The sequence below is a fragment of the Moschus berezovskii genome, chromosome 1, assembly GCF_049115385.1.
Source record: "Moschus berezovskii isolate FMDL1 chromosome 1, NW_MosBer_1.0, whole genome shotgun sequence".
Taxonomy (NCBI): domain Eukaryota; kingdom Metazoa; phylum Chordata; class Mammalia; order Artiodactyla; family Moschidae; genus Moschus; species Moschus berezovskii.
The window spans coordinates 64,709,508-64,726,134 of NC_142460.1; the positions used below are offsets into that span (position 1 = coordinate 64,709,508).

A 16,627-nucleotide genomic window follows, 5' to 3' on the forward strand; every position below is an offset into this window, starting at 1 on the left:
TTTGTCCATTCCTGCTCTGTGTCCCTATCCCACTGACTCCCTGACCCTCCCACATTTGCTGGGTCTACTCCACTCATACCAATCTCCATGTTGTTCCCTGAAGACAGCGGGCCTTGACTTTTGAACTGCCTGCCTTCCCAGGGAAGGCCTCTCCCCCACTTCTTGTAGTGCCACCTGGCATACTTACTGTATTTTACTTATTTGATCACTGGCTGTCTCTCCTACTAGAATATAAACTTCATGTGAGCAGGGAGGTAGGGATGTCTCTGTGTGTGTATGTGTTCAATGACAGCTCAAGTACTGGTCTGTTTTCATCAGTCCTGTATTTTCTAGCCCAAGAACAGTACCTAGTATACAGTTGGTACTCATTGAGTATTTGTTACATATTTGAACAAATACCTATTCTGCTTTTGAACTAGAGTGTTTTGTGACTGTAAGCAATAGACATGTAGTGCTGTCACCCTCTCTCTCTGTGGATGTAGAACCCACAGGAAAGGAGGGCTGACTGTACTACACCATTTTATATGAGAGGCTTGAGCATCTGCTGGTTTTGGTATCCGTGGGAGTCCTGAAACCACTCCTACTTGGATACTGAGGGATGACTGTTAATAGTTCCTTTCCTCTACGATCATTGATTAAGCAGTTAATCATTTATTGAGCAATTACTGCATGCCATGTGCCATGCTAGTTCTGGAAACAGTCATAAGAAGCAACTATTATTATTCTCATTTTACAGAAAAGCAGTTTGTCAGCAGCATGACATACATGCACACCTCCTATCTCATATGTACCATCCTTGTCAGTGAATATGTGTGTTGTAATATTCTGCCCATGAAAGGCACAGAGAATCACTACCACTTGCAATCTACTGTTTTGTCACTGTTATTCTCTATAAGCTCTCTATAAGGCTACTTTGAGCTTGATCATGAGACATTAGCAAATATTCCCTTAATCACTGTAATAATAAAACACGTTTAGTCATCTGGCATAAATTCCTGATTATTTTTGGATGGTTTAAAAAATTGTGACTTTGCCAGTAATAACATCTCATGTTCCCGAGAGGAGGTGGGTTTGTCATAAATACCATTTCCGTAGAACATTTCAAGGAACTTAAAGTTCTCGGAAAATATTTTTAAGGCAGCCTTTTCTCAAACAGACTTCAAGGGCATAATGCTGTCTACCCTTAAATGTGTGTTGTATATATTTTATCTTAATAGTAATATTTATACGTATTTATACTATTGCAAAATCCATTTATATTCAGATGTTCCTTTAGTGGATTGAGGAAAACACAAATAAATTCTTCAGAAAAGCATTCTGATGTACCTGCAGAATTTTGTTTTTAATCTCTTTCATCCCTTTTCTTTCTTCCCAGATCATAGGTTATTTTCATTCATATATTGCAAATTGGTATTTTGGAGGATTAGTATAATTTCTTTCTCTTAAATCTTATTCCTTGGTAGGTTGTTTTTCTTTTATTCTCTTTTTTAAAAAGTCACAAAGAATAATCCTTTTCTGAATCTTACTCGGAGCCAAAAGTAAAAAAATTGTAAGTCCTAGTTCCTGTAAGTATTTTTTTTTCAAGGTTTTCCTCTTTTACTTGGCTTCCATACTTAATTCGCTGGCATTCATATTTAACATAAAAGGCCAAAGCATGGAGCAGTCATGTGCCAGAGTGGATGAGTTCGTTGGTTTTCACCTCCCTGCAGTCTGGCTGCCTGTACAGAGGCAGCGGCTAACATGGTATGCTTGGGAAACCAAACGTTTCCTAACTTGTTAGTGGGAAATTTAGACTTCAGAAATTTAGAAACCACAACAACAGACGTTTATGTTTTATTGTGACTACTGAAGTCACAAGCTTGCCATGAGAAACAAGCCAGATAGGAACCCCAAGAATGTAAAATGTGAGACATTTTGATCCCGAGGGAACTTCCTTCTTTCCCCCTTTCCCTTTTAGCTCTACTAGTAAATCAGTAAATAAGGAAGGCAAAGGAAGTAGAACATTTAATACCATTAAATAGTATTTGGAGGTCAAAGCAGTTGGGAGATGAAGCTTGATGCCTGCTGAACAACTGAATCATGAATCACAGTGAACATCCTCCATCTACCCCTACTCACTTTTCCTATTAATAGTTCCAGAAGGTGATTGGTTTCTGTCTACATGATGTTTTGATGAATCTGGGCCACATGTAAAATTTAATTACAGACAGGTGGGAAAGTTTTATTCTAAAATCTGTTGGAATATAAATGACCATTTTTCTTGTGGACTGTGCATGTCCTCTTGCATACATTTTTAAAATTAAAATTATTTTGGTCATCTAACCTTGTTTAATTTTCTATAACAATTCAGAGAATTGGGTTTATTTCCCTTTTCTGCCACTTCTGAGCATTGAGAAGACAGAAAGCATGAACACAGAGTTTGATCCTATTTTCCTCTCTTAGAAGTTGGGTTTCTCTTCCTAGAAGTTGGGTTCTTTTAAGATGAATGTATTCTAGAGAATATTTAGCTTGTGCAGTAAGGGGCAATTCCATCAGTATGTTACAGTGGTTTGTAATAGGACTGCTAGAGGTGAGAGCAGTGACTTAATACTTTACTTCCCTTGGCCCTGGGCCTGTTTGCAGTGGATTTTGTCCTTGGGCAAAAGTGTCCCTGTTTAGTTATATTTATCTGCATGAGAAATTGTTTGTAGCAGAATTGAAGAAAAGGCTGTATAGTATACCTGTGCATGTGCTATATGAAGACCGATCTGTTTTGTCCTGACCATATCTTACTTTTGAATTTTATTTCAAGATTTGAATTTTGAGAAGGTGCAAACTATTTCATGCTTGCAGTAGTTGAAAACAGTGTCATTGTTTTTTTCAAGTCTTTGAAAAAAAGCACTGACTTCACTCTCCCTCACTTTAAAAATTCACTCTAAGTTCACAGCTAAAAACAAAGAAAAAAAGCAAAACCCCAATTCTTAACAACAGACAAGCCACTTTTGGAGGAGCCATGTATTCGATGGACAGGAATATTTGACCAAAATCTGCCATTCACTTAACTCTGTGACCCTGGCTCATCTGCATGCTACCTCAGCTGCAATATGGGGAAAGCAATACACCTTCATCTCGATGGTTTACAAAGCCTTTAATGATCCTCAAATCCCAGTTGCACAGGATAAAACCACTACCAACCTTAAAGGGCTTTCCTGATAGCTCCGTTGGTAAAGAATTCAATGTGATTCCGTTCCTGGTTTGGGGAAATCCCCTGGAGAAGGGCTAGGCTACCCATCCAGTATTCTTGGGCTTCCCTTGTGGTTCAGCTGGTAAAGAATCCGCCTGCAATGTAGGAGACCTGGGTTCGATCCCTGGGTTGCGAAGATCCCCTGGAGAAGGGAAAGGCTACCCATTCCAGTACTCTGGCTGGATAATTCCATGGAGTTGCAAAGAGTCCAACTTGACTGAGTGACTTTGACTTTCACTTTTACCAACCTTTAAAGTCCTTTCCCTTTAATAAGCTTAATCCTTTACTTCTTTCCTATATAGCATTGTACACAAATTCACATGTCAAAAATGCATATTCCATTCTATCAGAAGAGATTTTGTGACTCATCTGATCTGTGGTTCATAACTATAAGGGAACCTTTATTGGAATTTCATGGGATTCACATTTATTTTGGGTTCTTTATATGTCAGGCATTTATTGTAGTTCAAGGTTATAAGTGTGCTGTAAAAGTACAGAAATAAATCATTTTAGTGTCTGACACCTAAAATGTTAAGCTAAACTGAAAGTATAATTAAACTGAAAATTGAACACCTAAGTATTTAGTAGTTTCTGAAAGGGAATCTTTATTGTCTGTGGCTAGGACATAATATATGCTACTTAAGCTCATGCTGTAACACCTGTCTCACCTATCTGTTTTATATGTGTGCCTCTCCAGCCTGGTAGGACTTTCAAGGTAAAACGGGGAGATTCCAGATTAGCTTTTAAGCCTTTTGCTCTCTCTCCTTGATCCTTTATTCAGGGACTTGGTTTTTATTTCAGGTGACTACAGCTTCTTTAGGAAAGCTTAAGTGGGTTTCTCATACTAGGGATTCCTTTCCAGCAGAGAAATTAGGATAAAGGATAACCTCAATTTTCAGAGTCGCTGAAGTTAAGCACTAGAGACATGGATTTTTTCCAATAAGCTTAATCCAATAAGCTTAATCCACCCATGGCTGGATTACAAAAACATGAGTTTTTTGGGACTGCATCCTGCAAAGCACCTCCTCTTTGGCCCTAAGGCAACCCCTTGCACCTCAGCCTGGTGGACCCCAATAGCATCAGATGCTGATGGAGCATCATTCTTATGAGCAGACTGGCATAATATCTAGAATAGTAATAGGTACCATTTACTGAGTGTCTCCTATGGGTCTGGCATTGGGCCAACTGCTTTATCATTACTTTTGATCTTCATTTTAAGGACTGAAACTACTATGGGAGTCCAGGTTGTTCTAAAAGCCAAACGATGGAATTAAAAATCAGACTTCAAGTGTTCTGATGCTGGGTCAAGCCTTCTTTCTCTTTTTACCTCAGATTACCTTTTCAGAGTAGACTTCCTAGGAATAAATCTGTCATCATTTTTTAGAATGCTACATTTACATTTCATTTTATATCTTTTCCATGAATGTTCCCTAACCTGTCTGACCCTGGCTGAGTTCCCACAGCTCTTAACAGTTTCATGACACAAATACTCTGTATCATTTTATACCACTTTCTAGTTTGTTATGTTGTATTAGTTTTACTCTTGAACTAACTATAAGCTTCTTAAAGATTTGATACCTCTGTGTTCCTCACATGTGTCTGAACTTGGTACATACTGGATGACCAAACGATTTGAGAGGTGAGAAGACCCATTTTTAAGGGGAGCATGACTACCTCTTAGACTGAATGCCACCTAAAGTTTTCAGAATTTACTCTAATTATTAGAGCAAAAGAAAGAGAAGTAGAATTTTGTTCCTCTTTTTCCTGTCACTTTTGAGGAGGGAGAATCATTGTGACATGAAGTCACTTCAACACAAATTTAAATCAAGTTCAGATGTGGGAAAACTAGCCAGAGAATATTAACTTTGCCTGTGTTTCTTTGCATCTTTGCATCTTTGCTCAGCCCAGTGAATTTTATGGGACTGTTAGAAGATTCCTTTGTAGCATAGTTTTAGGAACATGAGTAGAACCATAATCACTAAAGTTGTTCTCATCTTTATCTAAAAGATCTTGGTCTGCCCCATGTAGGCAGTTGTATGAAAGCCTGAAGGATAATATGGAACCTCAAGCATAATATATTTTTTTAACAAAATTAGTGTTAAACTACCTTGATGATAAATGAATTGATATTATTCTTAAAGAATAATTAATCTCAATAGCAGCAAAGGATTACTTTTCACAAAACTCCACAGAATGATTCACGTCCTCTGCCATTGCCAATTAACTGAGCAGTCCCTGCCAAAGCTGAGGGACTTACACAGTATCTCACTGCAGGCCCTTTGTCTTCAGCTAGAAGGAACTTTCTTATGCTCTCCCCAAGCGCTTAGACCAAGCAGCTCCTTCCTTTTTCTTCAAATGTAATAGCAGTGGGCACTTAAGTCTTGTCAGCCCAAATGTGATGAATATTTTACATTCCTCTTATGATTTCTGCTCAGAGATTTGTTTTTGTTTTGATTCACTTAAAAAAAGAATTTTAAAAAGAGAGAGAAAAACTTGGTTCACCTTTAAACTTTTGTTCTGAGACTGGTGGGCCATCAGATATGATAAATCTGGAAGGTTCACTCTTGTCAGAATCACTCATCTCGAAGGTCTGATCTCATCCTTGAGGCTGCTTTTGGTAGGTTGATTCGGAGCTCTCACAGGCTCAGGGCTATAGTTATGTGAATCTTGCTTCTGGCTTCAGACTGGACTTTTCCCCTCACATTCTTCCCATTTTCTTTAGCTGATGTGTCTCTGTAATGAACGATCAGTAGGTTGTATTTTTATAGTCTTTGGCTCTGCTGCTGCTGCTGCTAAGTCACTTCAGTCGTGTCCGACTCTGTGCGACCCCATAGACGGCAGCCCACCAGGCTCCCCGTCCCTGGGATTCTCCAGGCAAGAACACTGGAGTGTGTTGCCATTTCCTTCTCCAATGTGTGAAAGTGAAAGTGAAGTCGCTCAGTCGCATCCGACCCCCAGCGACCCCACGGACTGCAGCCCACCAGGCTCCTCCATCCATGGGATTTTCTAGGTCTTTGGCTCTACTTGATCAGAATTCCCTTGGGGGTGACTGCACACTATTCTGTCCTTACCTAGTATTGAGAGATGCTTATAGTGGATGACATCATGTCCTTTTTTAAGTTAATGGAACCCAAGGCTACAGGAGGCTTACACAGAACATGGATGGCAGAGCCAAGAAGAGTAGAACTTGACTTACAAACCATCATTCCTACTCTGTAGTTTTAGTGTTGAGATAACACTGTCTATCAATTTAGTGTCACCAGTAAATAGGCTTGGAGATTGACTACATTTATGTTGTATTCATTTAAAAAATAGTCCCACATGGTTTATCTTTACTTAATTTTTATGTACAGCTGACCTACGTTATCTATATTGCTTTATCAATTCATTAAAAAAGAGCCTAAACAAGACAGTGACTAATGATTGAAACCACTGTGCAAGAGCTACTGATGATCTTAGCCCTTGTCATCAATGGCAGATATAGCTGTGTTAGCGACATGGTGTGGCGTGTGGAGAACTTAGTTGCTGGGCTTGTCCTGCCTTGTACTGAGCACAGTGCCTAGCAGACACTCAGTAAATGTTTAGTACTGATGAGGAGTCACAATCCCTAGGCTGGCTTCACAGGTTGACACTGGCATTACCGAACTTTGAGACTACAGAAAAATCATTCCTTTTCTGTAAAACCTGGCAGATGCACTGGATTACCCACAGAAACTTTGGAATCAAAGTTAGGAAATGGGAATCTGCTAATTCATTGTCCTAATTCACAGTAAGGACAAACTGTTTGGTCCCCATGAACGCAGGAGGGGGTGGGCATTCAGCTGAGGCCCAGAGATTAGTGGGAAACAGAGGAATACCCTTCATTAAAGACAAAAGCACTACACTCTGCTCTTTCATGTTTTGCTTCCCGTCCACTCCTTGCCCAGAGGCAATTCACCTGGTACTCTTTCACCATCTTCATTCTCATTATTTTGGGGAGGATGTTAAAATGAAGTAGGTGGAGGTGGGTCGACAGAGAAGCATCTGACTTGAAGTCTGCCTACACAACATATAATGTACAGTAAAAGCAGATTGCTTTGACTTCACTGCATTGACTTAATCTGAGCCTAATTTGTTTTCTGGTTTTTGTGTTTGTAAGTCAGTTCTATGTGGTTTGATGAAACAGTGGCAGAAATCTGTTTAGGGCCCCTGCACAAAGTCTGAAGGGGCCCTTCCTAGCCCACTGTTTCCAGAAATATTCTTTTCTTACCAAATAAGAAGCTTCTAGGTTGTAATTTGTTCGTATGTTCATTCAGTACCCTTCTTGGCCTTGTGACATACCTACTAACTTAACTAGGTCTTTCTTTTTTCCAGGTGCTAGGGAGAAGGCAATGGCAAGCCACTCCAGTACTCTTGCCTAGAAAATTCCATGGATGGAGGAGCCTGGTAGGCTGCAGTCAGTGGGGTCGCTAAGGGTCGGACACGACTGAGTGGCTTCACTTTCACTTTTTACTTTCACATATTGGAGAAGGAGATGGCAACCCACTCCGGTGTTCTTGCCTGGAGAATCCCGGGGATGGGGGAGCCTGGTGGGCTTCCGTCTGTGGGGTCACACAGAGTTGGACACGACTGAAGTGACTTAGCAGCAGCAGCAGCAGCAGGGATAAAGTGGTAGCAAAATTCACCCTCTAGGAGTTTATAGTCCAGGAGATAGATGATAAATTAGCAGTTAATGTGCAATTTAATGTCATAAGAAATGCATGATATGAAGTAAAGTAAAGCAAGTATCACTGGAGCTTAAAGCCCACAGTGACTTCCTCTGAAAGTGTTTGGAGGGTTGTTTCAAAGGCATTGAGTCACTTTGGATTTTTAAAGGGAACCTGCTGGCTGGGGAGGTATAGGGAATGCAGAATGCTTAGTTGGAAGGTGCTGAGAAGAGGTCACTTGTCATGTTAGTGGTTCGGGCCTAAGTGCCTTTAACTGTAAAGCATACACACTCTTTGCAGGGCACCTCTCAGCTTTTGGGCAGAGAGCGAGCTTTGCCACCCAGAGGACCTTTAAGTACCTTTATTATTTGTTCTCTTTGTTCTCCTTTATCACCTCCCTTCCATTGTTGTAGCCTGGTTAGACCGTATTGATTTTCACCTTCCTTTTTCTTTGTCTTCTTACTACTTGTACTTATTAACAAGAACTTCGAACCTTTCGACTCTCTTTTTTAAAATGGACAGTACCAAGGCTTCTTCTGGGGCTTCTGTTCTCATCTTTTCCTGTCATTCTTTTAAGGGGAAACCAAAGGCTGCGGTCTAAAAATGCAGGTGGCCCTAGCTCTGCCTCTGAGCAGCTCTGTGTCTCTGAGGCAAGTCACACAGTGGACATGAATTTCTTCTGCAAGGTGAGGCATTTGGATCAGATGGCCTCCGAGGCCTCTTCCAGCTATCGAGTTCTATGGACATTCCCTGCTAGGGTGTGTGTGGGTGGGTATATACGTGCACGTGCACGCATGTGTGTGTGGGTGTATATGTGCACGCGTGTGTGTGTACACACTCTCTGGGGCCTGGGGCATCCCACAGTCCGTAAGAATTTATCAAGGCACTTCACAAACTTACATTTGTGGGATTCAGTGTTTGCTATTCTGACATAATATACACTCTCTTTTACTGATAAGTAACTGTCCTTTAGCCTAGAATCAGTAGTTGCCATAAACAGAAACAAGGAATTTGCACTTCTGCCTGTCCCAGTGGTAGGTACACTTGCCTACCTACTCCTCTGCATACCTTCTTACCCCTTTCCTCACACAGAGACATATTATTTCCTAAGCTAGTCATTAAAAAAAAATAATAATTGTATCTTTGAGAGTTAACCTTATTTTGAAACCAGTAGGGCAGAGGAATGTGAGGATGGTTAGACTGGAGAAAGAACGCTGCTCATGTGTTTTTCTCTGTTCTTGGGCTCAGAATGAAAACTGCTGCTGTCCTATCTAACCTGCTAAATTAGAATCTCCTGGAACAAGCATAGAAAGGGAGTCCTCCCATATCTGAAAAAGAACCAAGTGACTTTCCTTGGAGAGCCTTCCCACTTTTACTTGCCTTGCAGCTTTCCCAGTCGGAGGTACTGTTAATGCAGAAGGCCGGGGGAGAGAATCTCAACTCTGTTTTTAAAAAAAGGAATGTAGGAGGACTTACAACAGTGTTGGTGATGATCTGCTAAGGAATTAGTGCACCTAACCCTCCAAGCAGAAACTAACTGGCCAGAGGATTTTCTAAAAGTCTTTGCAGCACACATGAAAGAAACGTAAGTGATTGAGTTGGTGGCCCGTATAGACTGTAGTGATGGCAGAGGCGGCCATAAAAATATTTCTCTGAAAGTCTTATGCTGCATATGCAGTGTCTCTTCATCTTTAAATCCTTAAACATAATTTACAAAAACTAAATCAGTTTTTATTGAAGCTAAATTCACAGTCAAATGTAAATTAAACTCTAAAAATCATTTAAAATTAATAAGCCCAAGAGGATACAGTGTGTTCGATTTTTCCAAGATAATGATTGGCTATGTGGATAACAGATTTTAATTCCTGAAGCAGGTTGAGACCAATACTGCTTTACATACCCTGATATTACTTCATAATATCCAGTCTTTTATAAACAGTTCTCTTCCTGCCCCCACCTTTCCTTCTTCCTTTTAATAGGAGGCTGTATTTTTTTTTCTCCATTCACCTTGTAAAAGCATTCACTTTGCCCTGAAGCAATATATATAGACAGAACACGACCTAAGAAGAATTAATGGAATTTTATTCTTCCTCTCTCCCATTTTCATTTTTTACCTCAAAATCCATTTATTACCAAAGGCAATTTTTGGAGGGGGAGAGGTAGCAAAGAATCCTAAAGCAAAATTCACACCATTTTGAGAAAGCAGATTAATGGGAATTGCAAGTGGACTTGAGAAGTTCTAAGCTTGATTTGTATTTTCATACTGACTGTTACTACAGACTTCATCATAGCATTAGGAAAATATCACAAAAATACCAGGGCTTAACAGGTAGGGTTAATCGCCATAGACAGGTAAATGAGTTTATTAATTATAAAATTAATATGTTTTTTTGAAGATGTAAAAATTCACATTGATTCAGTCCAAAACATTTTTCCATCATAAAAATTGTCTCAAGAACTAAGAAATGCTCACTCAGAGAGTCCACTGTGAGATAATGTATCCATGAAAAATCTTTTTAACTTTCAATTTTAAAAGGGATTTTAAAGGGTGATTGTTCTTTGAACTGTGCTTTAAAGTTAATAAATGGAAAATAGTGTGGAGTATTGAAGTGTCATTTAAAATTTTTTTACAAATTGATGCTTGCCTGTTTTAAAAAAATAAAATGCAGACTCTGGAAACACAGCTGTTAGAACTTTGATAGAGGTTATGATTTTCAACAGTTGAGCTATAGTTTATGATACAGATGGTACTTTGGGTAAAGCTAAAACAATAATTGATGGTTTCTGTTTCCCTCCTCCTCTATTAGATTCAAAAGAGTGGAATACCTTTTTCCCAAGACAGGAATCTTTTTCAGTTTCCAATTACAGCATATATCAAATAAACAACTTTTCTGTTGCATATTCTGTACTTCTCCACAGTAACCTGGGTGTTACCCCCACTCTCTTCTCATTATGGTAGGCTTCCCTAGATTTGAAATAATAGTTTTGAGGAAATCCTACTTCTCAATACTAACCTGCAGTTTATAAAGCCTATCTTCAGGCCAAGGAACATATAATTTTTCTTTTAGAATACTAAAACCAGAGGCCTGCATTGCTCCAAACAAAATTAGCTAACAGAACAAAAATCCTCTGAAGCAAAAATGGCAGGCACCAATGTCATATACTTTTAAAAACTCAACCACAGAAATACTAGAAATACAGATATATTCCACATTTTGACCAGGTTAAAAAAAAAATCTGTGTTTCAAATGATAAATAAAACATAGAGACTATTTTACAAAGAAAATAATTCTTTCACACACTTTTTCTTAAGTTTTGTTTTATATCATGCTGCTGCTGCAATCATTTTTTCATCTCATATTCTAGTGTTTTTGACATAGCATATTTTATTTTTAATTCCTCTGCTGATTTTTATTCTGAAAAGTAAAGTAAAATAAGTCGATTTTCAGCATCTGCCACTTGTTCAGTTATCATACTGTAAGGATTCATTTATAGCAGTTATAGCAGTAGTCTATTCAATGTTTAGAGGTAATCAATAATGGCTCAAAATGCGACTGATTTACAATATTCTTCTATAGGCTTTACTTTTTAAATTTATTATGTATTTCTACATTATAAACTACTGTCCAACATATTACTGTACAGAAACTAGCTTTATCTTTAATTGCAGTGCAGTTTGTCATTTACCCATTGACTGGAGTTGAAGTAAAAAGTAAGAACACAAAACTGTGATAGTTAACTTTCTTGTACTAATTAAAACTTGTTTTTAAGACAGATTAGCATTTGTAGGATTTTTTTGAATCTTAAGAAGTGCTTTACTTTTAAAGTTAGATTCATCCTAATTAAAAGATGTATTCCTAACAAGGGTTTTCTAGTCTTTGATATGAAGATTTATAAAAGAGACAGGACACTGGGCGGGAAACAAATCCACTGCCTTGTGGTAGTTTATCACTTTGTGCTCTTGTAAGACTTAAAGGAGTTTGCGTCCTAGGAGAGAGAAGATCAGGAGAGTTGTTGTATTACAGCGTATTCCCCCCACCCGCTCCCCCAAAGATTTCTCAATAGAGGCAGGATACAATGCATGACTTATTTGGAAAGCGTCTGTAACATATAGTCATCCCTCATCTCCACATTTAAAAATAAATCCCAAATCTGTATTCTCCGTCAGAGAAAACTTTTTAAGTTTTGTGTGAGTTGGGAAAGGTTTTGATCCTAGAGTTCATTGGACGCGCTTTTCGAAACCTGTTTGCAGTTCGTGATGCTGATAACTTTAAAAGCCACCTACAGACTGCCTGGCTGTCCGCTCCCCTTGCTGGAGCGGAGCGGCTCTCCCGGGCTTACCTGAGTCGCCTGCGCCGGGGCCGGGCGGGGACCGGGCGGGGGCCGCAGTCGCGCGGAGTCGCGAGCCGGCTGTGCGCGCTCCGGGAGTCGCCCGAACAATGCGAGCGGGGCGCCGAGCGCGCCCGGCCTATGGGCGTTACGTCACTGCGCTGCCTTATAAGGCGCTCCGCGTGTGCGGCGCGGGCGGCGGGGGCGCCGCTGACAGCCAGCCCCGCAGCGGCGGCGCTGCAGCGCGCCCCGGGCCCGCCGACGCTCGGACCGTGTGAACTGCCCGTCGGTCCCGGCTCCCCGCGGAGGGGAATGGGCGGCGGGCCGGGGACGCTGGCGCCCTCCTGCCGGCCTAATCTAGTCTTTGGGGGTCATGGTCTATCAGCTTGTAACTTTCATTCTTCTGGGGCGCTAAAGCTTCTGTTATTGCTTGGGATTCTTAAATATATATCATGTTATTCTTATGTATGCTTTGTAAATACGTTTTTCTTAAGTTTGTTTTTTGCTCGCTGGGGGCGGAGGGAGGGTGTGGAGGCGGGAGAGGGAAGCCAGAAGTCTCTCTCTTTTTTTGGTGGTGGGGCAAGACATCTCCGTGAGTGATTTAGACTTCAAACCTTCTCTTTCCTCTTTGTAAAGAGTAGGGGTCCTCAGAGGATAGTATTTTATTTCCTGATGATGTAACTACCAAACAATTCTTCAAGTGATGATGGGAAGGCCAGATGAAATCTTATGTTTTTCAGTGTTTTTCCTGAGAGAACCTCCTCATTCCTCATTTCTGCATGCCTGTGTTTTAATGAAAGTAGTTAAAACTAATCAGTTTATTTGGCAGGGACAGTATTTATTAAAGAAATTTAATGTTTTGTGCTGTACTTTCAAGATAGTCTAAAAATAGAACTTCAAAACTAGTTTTAATTCATCTGTTCTCTTCTACAAAATAAAACAAAATGAAAAAAACCTGAGAGGAAAAAAGAAACCGACCAAATATGACTGAGTTAAGCCTGCTACCCTTTACTCTGGGACAAATTTACTTGTTTAAAAACTTTTTCTAGTAAATGAGAATTAACTTCCTAATTGCTTTGCACATCAATAAGAGATGTAATCTCAAAAAGCCCTACCCAGCTGTATGAATCTGCTAAGTAAGTTAGAGACATGAATGCCTCATTTGTGAGTTTCAAATAAACTGAGTAGTTTAAATAACTTGAGTCTATTTAATTTTTAAAATTACATTAAAATAGGATTGCTTCCTATTATAATGTACGTGTCTATGAAATTATTGTTTCCATATGTTTTGTCAAACAGAAATAATAAAAATAGTCTGCCTGTTTCTTTTCTTTACTGTGGAGTGGAGAAAGGCTGGTTGCAGAGGATTTATAGTTAGTGGAAATGGTGTGGAGAAAAGATGCAGGGCCCCAAAAGAAGTGTGTATCATCTTTTATAGTGGGCTCAGGTTGACAGTTCTAGATCACTCTACCTGTCTACTGAGAAACGTATTAAACTAAGCCCTGCTTTTTGTATGTACTCTTTTAAGAGAAGTGAATGACCATTCACTTCAGCTGAACTTAAACTTTAATATTTGATTTGCAGTTTTGTATTAACATTTTAGATGTTAGTTTGTTGGTTTTAATGGTTACTTTGCCTTATGTTGTGTGTGTGTGTGTTAGTCACTCAGTGCTGTCTGACTCTTTGTGACCCCATGGACATAGCCCATCAGGCTGCTCTGTCCGTGGAATTCTCCCAGCAAGAATATTGGAGTGGGTAGTCATTCCCTTTTCCAGGGGTCTTCTGGACCCAGGAATTAAACCTGCGTCTCCTGCATTCTTTACCATCTGAGCCACTAGGGAAGCCCATGAAGTGTATTTAAATCTTTTTTTTTTTTTGATGTCCTGTGCTTACCTTGTACTTATTAAACATACTTTGAGATTTTTATACTGTTACAAATGAGACAAAATGACTGTTACGAATGTTGCATGAAGCACAAATTCCTGAATCTCAGTTCCAAACTGGTAAGGTAGAGTACCTCTACCCAAAGCTAGCATTTTTGTAATTTGTTCTGCCTCCTTTACCGTCTGATGGATACAGAGACATCCTCACATTTGACACTGCCTTTTATTTCTTTCTTATATTTTTGTACTTCTGCTTTGCATTTATGTCTATGCTTTTGACTTCCCAGTTTTCCTGTAATATTTGTCAGGATTATTTCCTCATTTTCTTTGGTTGAAGTAACTGAAGACTAGAGAAGTTAAATGGCTGCAAGACTTGTCTTGAAGCAAAAGAAAAGATGAGTGCTCCTACTCCCAAGTTCCTTGCCTATGCTGTTACTCCCTGAAGCACTGGTCCCTGACACAGCTATGACTCAGCCTTGCAACTAAGGTCATGGTCTGTGACCACTCTCTTCAGGAACCAGTTAGTGACTCTCATTGGTTGAGCTTGTAGCACACACCAGTCACTGTGCTCAGTGCTCTGCACGCACTCCATCATTCAATCTGCGTAACATTCTGAGGCGGTTTATCCATACTTTTCAGATGACAAAACACATTTGAAAGGGTAAAATTGCTTGACCAGTCACACTGCTGGTAAAGTAATGAAAAGAAAAATTTGAAGCAGTGTTTACAGGTATACAGGCTTAGTCTTACCCTCCCTTAGGGATTTACTCAGAATCTCTCAGAGGTGTTGTTAGTAAAGAAATAATCAGATTTAACTGAGAAGTTTGTGTCTTTATTTTCCAGACTGAATGTTGAACTAGGAAAGCTAAAACTCATGCTCTTCAGGGGCTCCACACCAAAGCCGCCCTGATTGTGTGCTGAATGACCCCAGGGAGTGTTGTTTATGTTGGAGACACTGTGGATTTGTATATTTACTAAGATAGTTTTCTTGAGGATGTTGGCAACATGTTCTAATAAACTTAGAATATTGTAACAGTTCTCCAGCAATTGAAAGTCAAACATTTTGAAGAAGGAGCATCTTTGTCTGACACCAGGGCACCCTGGGTCTAATAGTGCACACTTCAGCCAGCCACTGGCGTTGTGCTCCACTGCCGCATGTCAATGAGTAGACTTTATCTCCTTTCCTCCTTTCAGCATTCTCTTTGCGATGTAATTTTTGTTCTTTTAGCTTCTAACATTTATTATGAAAAGAATAGAGATGTGATCATTATGCCACAGTCTTGGCTAAGAAAGTTGTTACTTCCCTTTTTCCTGAAAATTTTACTGCCCAATTCCAATTCCTCTTCATTTTATAATCAAGAATTTTGTACAAATAAGTATACCTACAAATAAAAGTCCTTTCTACAGTGAGTAAGCTGATTGATAATCTAAATCAGCGATAGTTTAAGTTATCATTTGGAGATGGTACAAAGGAATTTTTCTAAGCTAATTGCTTGGGAGTAGGGTTTGTAGGCAACAAGGCTGGAAACTAGGATATATTGATTTGATTGAACTGTGTGAAGTCACTTTTGTTAAACAGTCAAAAACAGTTGAATATCAGCAGTTTCCCATGGTTCAGGCTATTGCCAGGAGGTTATTACAGTGACCACAGCAACCAGTGTTATTAGTAAAGTCCACAATGTCATCATTATTTAACTGTTTTAAAATACCATTAACATGTTACTAAACATAACACAGCCAGTTTCTCTTTGTGAAGTGACTGCTCTTTCTTTCTTGTCCTGTCTCCCTGCCTTTGTTTCTTCTTGTGATTGGTTAGTCATCCGAACAAGTGCCAGAGAAGCAGTATTCATAATTAGCTGAACCTTTTCTAGAACCACCCACAGTTTTCGCTGTTGGTTCTTTAATCAGGTAAGGGGAGATGCACACTGTTCTGTGAAGCTCTGCTGTAAGCTCTGGGATGGTAATGTGCTAACTCTGAATGGGACACATTTGCACCTTTGCCTCTCATAGCGTTTATATGGAAACACTGTAACAGGCAAAGAAAAGCAACAATTTTTATTATGGGCATGGTCCTGTTATGAGAAGCTGAAGGGAACAGGGGAAGATCCAGGATGGCATGGGGTGAGGCAGAATGCTGTGGTCCTGCATTGCATCAGGCTGAAGTTGGATTGGCCGGAGGGTAAGTCTTTGTAAGACACTCCTCCTGACAGAACATTCTAACATTTCACGGGCAGACTTCTTGGCTTTGCTGCTGAGCATTGGACAAGCCTGACACGGATGTGGTACTGATGGCTTCTCTGCTGCTCCACAGTTTAGGAGGAAGGCTAAAGGGACTGAGTACCACCGTGGACAGCTGTGGAACATGGACCCAAAAGGAAAGGCTGAGGGTGCAAACAGCTTCTCTTTATGCCAGGGACAGTCAGTTTTCTGACCTATCTCTTTCTTTTTACCCTTCTTTCAGTTCCGTGGTGGTATCTGCCTCACTCTGTACACATAAATGCCCACAT

At 39.9% G+C, this 16,627-nt stretch overlaps 2 protein-coding genes across 7 annotated transcripts in view; one reads left to right on the forward strand and one right to left on the reverse strand.

Annotated features, from left to right (window-relative positions):
* CMSS1 (cms1 ribosomal small subunit homolog) overlaps nt 1-16,627 on the forward strand; it is a 398,128-nt gene that overhangs the window by 47,668 nt on the left and 333,833 nt on the right. The window lies entirely within an intron of this gene.
* The window catches only part of FILIP1L (filamin A interacting protein 1 like), a 312,484-nt gene that overhangs the window by 40,975 nt on the left and 254,882 nt on the right, over nt 1-16,627 (reverse strand). The window contains exons 1-3 of one of the 6 annotated variants that reach the window (XM_055410652.2): nt 12,250-12,378; nt 5,726-5,956; nt 3,175-3,318 (exon numbers count right to left, since the gene is read on the reverse strand). The exons of 2 other annotated variants lie outside the window; for them this stretch is intronic. The gene's annotated coding sequence lies outside the window, so the exon portion shown is untranslated. 3 more of the 6 variants (XM_055410528.2, XM_055410487.2, XM_055410563.2) reach the window with 3 other exon arrangements.